This window comes from Natrix helvetica (genome assembly GCF_964273705.1).
Source record: "Natrix helvetica genome assembly, chromosome: 3".
Lineage (NCBI taxonomy): Eukaryota > Metazoa > Chordata > Lepidosauria > Squamata > Natricidae > Natrix > Natrix helvetica.
Window position 1 is genome coordinate 28,552,809 of NC_138549.1, and position 7,805 is coordinate 28,560,613.

Sequence of the window (7,805 nt, forward strand, 5' to 3'; positions counted from 1 at the left end):
AAAGCATATACAAATTTCTCTTTGCCCCACCTTATGCTGAACAAAATAAAGGCAAGTTTACTTTGCGTTGCTTTTTCACGCTTTCTCAGGACTATATCATCTTTTCTGCGAATATCCCCTTAACAGTTTACTAATTCCTTCCATATTCTCAAGGTTAGTTTGCCATGTCCTCACCCCCACCATGGCTTTTTTTTTAAAAAAAACTGTCTAGCTGTGCAACTCACAATGATTGCAAATGCACGTCCTGTGTTGAGGGACCAATTCACACAATAATGTTATTACCCAGGAGCATTATCTGATTAAGTTAGCAGCAGCTATTAGATTCCCAAATCCATGGGGCTCCCCTTGAAATATCCACTGACCTATTCAAGGCAAATCTTTTCTGAATATAAGTGTTTCAAACACAAAACCTTCACATGTTATCACCTAATCCAATTTGTTCTGCAGCCAAAATAGTCAGAAATAACATTCTGATTTTTATCTCCTTTCACATTCACTTATACAAGGCTGTGCCCTCCTATCTTATGGTCAGTTTTATTGAACTGGTATGAAGTGGTTACTGCAATGTGGCCAAACTGCAGTTTGCAGTTTCATTTTCCACATTATTTCATCTGTGGCATTGCACCCTGTATTAGCTTGGTACCTAAAACATCCACATAAAAATGAAACTTTTCCAATCTTTCTTTTTGTCTCCATGTCTTTCCTTAGCTGCAGCCCAGTTCTTGAGGCTGGAGCCCAATTCTTGAGGCCTCCATTCTTCTATATCATATGACTTCCATATGTTAGCCTCAGTGGCACAGTGGTTAGAATGCAGTACTGCATGCTATTTCTGCTGACTGCCAGCTGAATGCAATTTGGCAGTTCAAATCCCACCAGGCTCATGGTTGACTCAGCCTTCCATCCTTCCGAGGTGGATAAAATGAGGACCCAAATTGTTGGGGGCAATATGCTGACTCTGTAAAACCACTTAGAGAGGGCCGTAAAGCACTGAAAAGCAATATATAAGTCTAAGTGCTATTGCTATTTGTCATCAAGTCCATCCCAAACTCTCCTGACAATAGGACCACATGCCTCTCATTTAACCCTAAAAGCTATTCCTCATATGTATGTAACAACAGCACAAATATGGTCCATTAACAATTTTTTTTCTGTATGTCCCCATTAAATTGCTTTCAACTCCCTTCAGCTCATTAGTAAAGGTAAAGAGGTCCCTGAGGATTTTACTCCTCTAGTTCTTGCTAACTTTAGAGAGCAGTACTCCTTTTCATTTCAAGATCATTGGATCAGCACTGTCTGAAGACATTTCTGCAGTCATGTGGCCAGCATGACATCATGGACCATTGTCATGCTCCCACCATAGTGGTTCCTATTTATCTACTCGTATTTGCATGCTTTTGAACTGCTAGGTTGGCAGGAGCTAAGGTAAGGATGGGAACTCATCCCATCATGTGGTGCTTGAGTCTCAAACCCAGGCTGTCAGCTTTCCAGCCAACAAGCCCAGTGTCTTAGCTACTGAGCCACTGTGCCGCCTAACCCATGAATAAGTCAGCCTGAAATCATGTTTAGCTATACCAGTGTCAAAATAGTATTCTCCCACCCCTTATTACAACTTCACCAAAGGCACACTCAGTTTCTCATGTATTACCACTGGAAAAGGATAGTATTTTCAAGAGTGAACATAACAATGATGACTGTACAACAGAAACTCCTTGCCTTTCACATACTGTATGTTGTGGAGTTGCAGTCTCCATTTCAATTTTTAAAAATTATTATTTTCTAGTCCCATGGAAACCTCTGAAAAGAAATCAGGTAGCTGTCGTGAATTGCAACAGGGGTAGAATAAAGATTGTCAACAGGCAAGGAAGGCAACTTATAACTTTCTGCTGTTCCAAGCATTGTTAAACAGTATAGGAAGTCTTTAACTTAAGGTTACTATTGGGTCCAGAATTTCCATTGTTAAGCAAGGCAGTGGTTAAGTGAGTCATGCCCAACTTTATGATCTTTTTTTACCACCGTTGTGAAGTGAATTACTGCGGTTGTTCCGTGGTCATTAAACCTGTTGAAAGCTGGCTGGGAATGGTGATCACATGACCCTAGGAGGCTACAATCATCGTAAATAGATACTGGTTGCCGAGCATCCAAATTTTGATCACATGACTGTGCAGATGCTGTGATGGTCACACATGCAACAATTGGTTATAAATCCAATCCATTGTAAGTTTGAACTTTGAATGGTTGCTCAACAATAATGGTAAGTTGAAGACTATCTGTACTTTGGTTTACACATTGGAAAAGTTCTAACCCTCTTACACCACTCCTCCCATAAACTTTCTTTACCTTTCCAAGCCACACCCCTTTGGGTTGTCTCTTGAGCTAACTGAATCTGAATCTGAATCAGAACAGAGCTGGAAGGGACCTTGGAGGTCTTCTAGCCCAGCCCTCTGCTCAAGCAGGAGACTCTATACCATTTCAGACGGGTGGTGGTTGTCCAATCTTTTCTTAAAAACCTCCAGTGATGAAGCATCTACAACTTCTGAAGACAATCTGTTCACTGGGTAATTGTTCTCACAGTTAATTCCTCAATTCCAGGTTGCTTCTCTCCTTGATTAGTTTCCATCCATAGTTTCTTGTCCTGTCCTTCTGGTGCTTTGAAAAATAAGTTATACAATACAATACAATACAATACAATACAATACAATACAATACAATACAATACAATAGTAGAGTTGGAAGGGACCTTGGAGGTCTTCTAGTCCAACCTTCTGCCTAGGCTAGAAGACCTTCAAGGTCCCTTCCAACTCTACTATTGTATTGTATTGTATTGTTTAACTTATTTTTCAAAGCACCAGAAGGACAGGACAAGAAACTATGGATGGAAACTAATCAAGGAGAGATGTTGATTCCCTCTTCTTTGTGGCAGCCCCTCAAATATTGGAATTCTGCTATACTATCTCCCCAGTCCTTCTTTTCTCTATATTAGCCAAACTCAAATCCTGCAACTGCTCTTCATATGTTTTAGTCTCCAGGCCTTTAATAATCTTAGTTACTCCTCTTTGCACTTTTTCTAATTTTTCCCACTTTCCACTTTTTCCTTTTGCTTAGTTCCTTATGTGTTCTGATGTTATATGTCCTTCGTGTGTTATGTTGTGTTTGTTCTCCTTTTTTCTGAGACTGTCAGTGCTAATGAAATGCATTTCTGGATGTGGATTTCTAGAATCCATCCCTTGATAATTCCATGTACTCAGCGCTGGTTTCACAGTTGTCATGAATGGAACAAAGAACTACCATATCTCTTTCTTCTCCTGCTGAAAAATGCTTCAATGGACTCACAGAGGAGTGGCTTGTTTTTACAAAATGTACAATAACTGGCATTCCTCCTATTAAAAAAAAATGATGTGATTTTAACATCATGCAAGATTCCCACGAAAAGAGGATTCTTATGTTAATTGGCCAATTTTAGCCTATTCAGAAGGGAAACCCCACCTTGAATAGTGCAGAAGTTGTGGAGTTAATGATTTGTGTTAAATCAGAGATTAAAACCCATAATAAGATGAAGAACCTGCTTATAATTGTACCCTATGACTATCATTAAGTGTTGTACCTTAGGATTCTCGATGAATGTATCTTGTATTTTTATGTACACTGAGAGCATATGCGCCAAAGACAAATTCCTTGTGTGTCCAATCACACTCGGCCAATAAAGAATTCTATTCTATTCTATTCTATTCTATTCTATTCTATTCTATTCTATTCTATTCTTTAAAAATACCTTTTTTTCACAATGATCAGCCCTATATTTCTATTCCTGAAAGGCCATCTTAAAGGGAAAAAATGAATTTTCCATGTCAATAATAAATATAAACATTTTGGAATTATTATATACTACAGAGGGCAACTAGATACAGATTATTCACTAAATTGAGGTATAATTTACAGTCATTTTTATCTAACATTTAGGTAGCTTTCAAACAGGTCTGTACCCTTTGAACACGTTAGCTAAAACAGTAAAAACATTGGATTTTTCAAGAAAATTTTTTGAAGTGTGAGTTTATAGCTGAATCTCTAAAACAGAGAGTTGAGCAAATAATGCCATCTTTAAAATGGGAAAATCAGATTTTTAACTGAGTTTTTTCTTCATCCAGCTCAGCTCTGCATGCAAATTATCCCCATGGACAAGGAAAAATAAGGGAATTTTCATTCCTCTTCTCTTATGGTAAAGAAAGCCCAAACATGTTGTGCAGAAAGGATAAGGGAGGAGAGAGAAAGGAAGAAAGAGACATGAGTTTGGATAGATAAAAGTGAAATGAAAGAGTATGATTAACGCTAACAGCAAAGAGAAATGAAACAGTGATCACATCATAAGAATCTATGCACAGTGTTGAAATAAAAGCAGGAACTATGTGCAATGTTTTTTTTCTGATAGTTTTTACTTTAAAGAATAACACAATCTTGAAGCAAGCCTGACCCATGGGGACTATATTAATGTTATTTTCTTGATGGCAATATATAGAAATGGTTTGCTAATGCCTTTTCCCAGGCTGTCTCTTCTCAACGCCCCAGTTTAGTATACCACCTTGATATTTCCTGGCATCGTCCCATCCAAAAATTAAGCAGGCCCAATGCTGCTTAGCTTTTTTGGCATCAGTCAAGGATGATTAACTGCTGCCATCCAACTGCAGGCCATCCTTTAAACAAAACAAATTATGACAGATAATCCTTCTCAATATAGTTTGCAGGGAATTGTCATCGAGATGCAAATATGGATGAGGCAGAATTCTTCAGGAGGTAAAACATATTTTGGGGGGTTGAGTCCATTTTAGCGTTTCTTCAGATACTCCCTCAACCTTCCTCTTCTAGTCTTCAATCAATTTCAGAAGCTTGCTTTGAATACATTTCTAGGCTTATACATTTTAGGATGTCTCTGGATATAGCCGGTCTCCTGATACTGTACCTGAAGGAAAAAGAAGAGCAAAGTCCGCACAGTTTTACCAAATACTCTGTGGCTTTTTAAAATAAATCTAAGGAGTTTCTCCTTTTGATTATAAAGCTGCACAAGTCTCATGCAATGGAAATTAATTACAATAGTTTTTACCAGATAACCATGTTGATGCAGAAGATGGAAGTTCTTAGCCCACCTAATTACAGAACTTTCTCCTAAAGCAGCGGTCACCAACTGGTGGTCCATGGATCATTGGCGGTCCATGAGAAAAATTTGGTAATCCGCAGAAAAATTATTTGCATTTTTTATATTGCACTAAATCATGGGTCCTCAAACTATGCCTTCTGGGATGGATACATGCAATGATTGTTTGTGTTGCTGCAGAGAGTCTCCCCCTTTGGGGTCTTTTGGTGCAGGTCAGAGGGGGTATAAATTCTGACTAGGGGTCTGCTTCAGCCTCCTGATGTGGGGCTTTGGGAGAAGACTGCAGGGAAGTGCCGCTGCTGGTGAAAAGCCAGGTGGCCTTGTTCCAGTGTGCCAGCATCATGGCCACGAACTGGGTGACCATCTCAGCCCACTGAGCTTCCAGGCGCTGGCACCTGGCCTTGCACTCCCACAGGTCTTTCCTCTACTTGGAAAGCCTATGCTCATAGTCCTCAGTGAGGTGCTTCTACTGAGCCTCCTTCTCGGTCAGATCCAATTTGAACTGAGCTGTTTTGCCAACTCTTTCTCATGGTGGCTGCTTAGTTCCAACAACCGCTTCCTGTTGGGAAGGAGCCTGGGCAGGGAGGCGAGGCGTGGCTGGGAGGGAAGGGGCAAGTAGAGGCTGGCGAGGCACCCCTTGACTTGGCCACACCCACCCAGTCACATGACCACCTAGCCACACCCACCCAGCTGATCATTAGGCAGATCATATTAGTGGTCCACGGGATTTAAAATTATGAATTTAGTAATCCCTGAGGTCTGAAAGATTGGTGACCCCTGTCTTAAAGGCCATTAGACTGAAATCAGCCACTGTTGTTGTTTTTTTAAACAAGTTTTATTGGTTTTTACAATTTTTTTCAGGGAAAAAGGGTTAAAAAGGGTATAAAAATTTTTGACAGCTACATCGTGCGGGGGGGGGAGCCGTCCCCCCAAGTCTCGCAACTTTTACAGACAAGAATAGAAATACATCAACATTTGAATAGATATTAGCAGTTTTAATTTTAACACTAAGTTATCAATATATTTCAATCATTTTTTGTATCACTTCCATAAAGGTACATTATAACAACAATTGTAATAATGTTTCAAATCACTTTTGTGACCTGAGTCTTCTAGTTGTTGCATCCTCCACCACCACCCCCGCCTATTGGCAGAGCCTCAGCCCCTCCTTCACTCATCTCTTGTGTACCATCCCCCATTTCATCTAGGAGAGCATTATGTTTTTTAGTGAAAGCCTCCGCCTCCACAACTGTGTTAATTCTAATTCTGCTGCCCTCCCAGAAAATCAACATGCCTTCTGGTAATAACCACCTAAACCAGACCCCTTTATTATATATATATATATATTTGCTAAAGAGGAATATTTCTTCCTCTTATCTCTTACTTTCTTTGGAATCTGTTTAAGAATGGTTATTTCTTTATCTTTATATTTTAGTGGTCCTCCCCTTTGAGCTCCTAGAACCTCATCTCTTGTAGTCTTTCTAAGAAATTTAACATGAACTTCCCATGGAACACTGTGTGTTCTTGCATATGCTGAATTAATCCTATAAATCAAGTCAATATCCCACCAAAACTGTTGTTTATCTCTATTAATGTATTCTGCTAGTATTGTGGTCATAATCTCCTTAAGATCTTCGTTCTCAACTTCTGGCAAATTTTGGAACCTAAGGAAAAAAGACATCCTTTCAAATTCCATTTTTATCATGTGATTTTCAAATTCTACATTCCCCCTTTGGATTGTCTTATCCTCGTCCCTCATCCCAACCGCACCCTCCTCCAGTACACCTATTCTCTGTTCATTCCATGTGGCTTGCTGTTTCGTTTCTCTGAGCTGATCATTTAAGTCTTTCAGTTGTTTTTTCATTTCATCCTGTCCCTTTAAGATAGATTGAAGCATCTGGTAAATAGATAAGTCCTTTGTACTCTCTTCAGGGGCTTTAGGTTGTAGAAATGACCCCAGTTGTGACTGCTGAGTAATCAGACTAGACGTAGAAGATGTTGGGGCCGATGAAGCCTTGCCAGGTGGTAATTTTTTTGGACCCATCATGAAGCTCAGAGATAGTTATTAATCTGTGCAAAGAAATGGTGTCTGTGGGGAAGCACAGCCGGTAGAGATCACAAGGCAGGCAAATCCAAGAGAGAATAAATCTTCTAATACAGGACTAGATCAAATAGGTGAATCAAAATATTCCAAATCCAAGGGAAAAGCGTATTTAGAGAGGCTCCTGGAGATCTCTGGGGTGGAGACTAGTTCAGAGCCATAAAATCTTCCAAGGGAGGAATTTCATTCATAAAGACAAAGAAGAAGGAAGTTGGCCATCTTGGCTCAGCCTTTACAGGTGGTCAGGAAACAACAAGTCCAAATTTCCCATACATAGTTTAAGGAAGAGTCAGTTCAACCATACTTTCTCTCGCAATCATGGTCAAAAAATTATTCTTCCATTGTTTAGAGGAAGTAAAAGTAAGTTTTTTTTTAACTCTCTCTCTCTCCTATGAAAGGGAGAGATTTTGCAAGTGCCGCTTTTCCGAGGGGGGTGGAATTCCCCCCCTCCAATCTTAACTCTTCCAAAGGTTGAAATAAAGTTCTAAGAAAACTGCAGTTCATTAATTGAATAAAACGGTAAAAGACTTGGGGAGACTTCCCACCTCACCGCACTTCAGC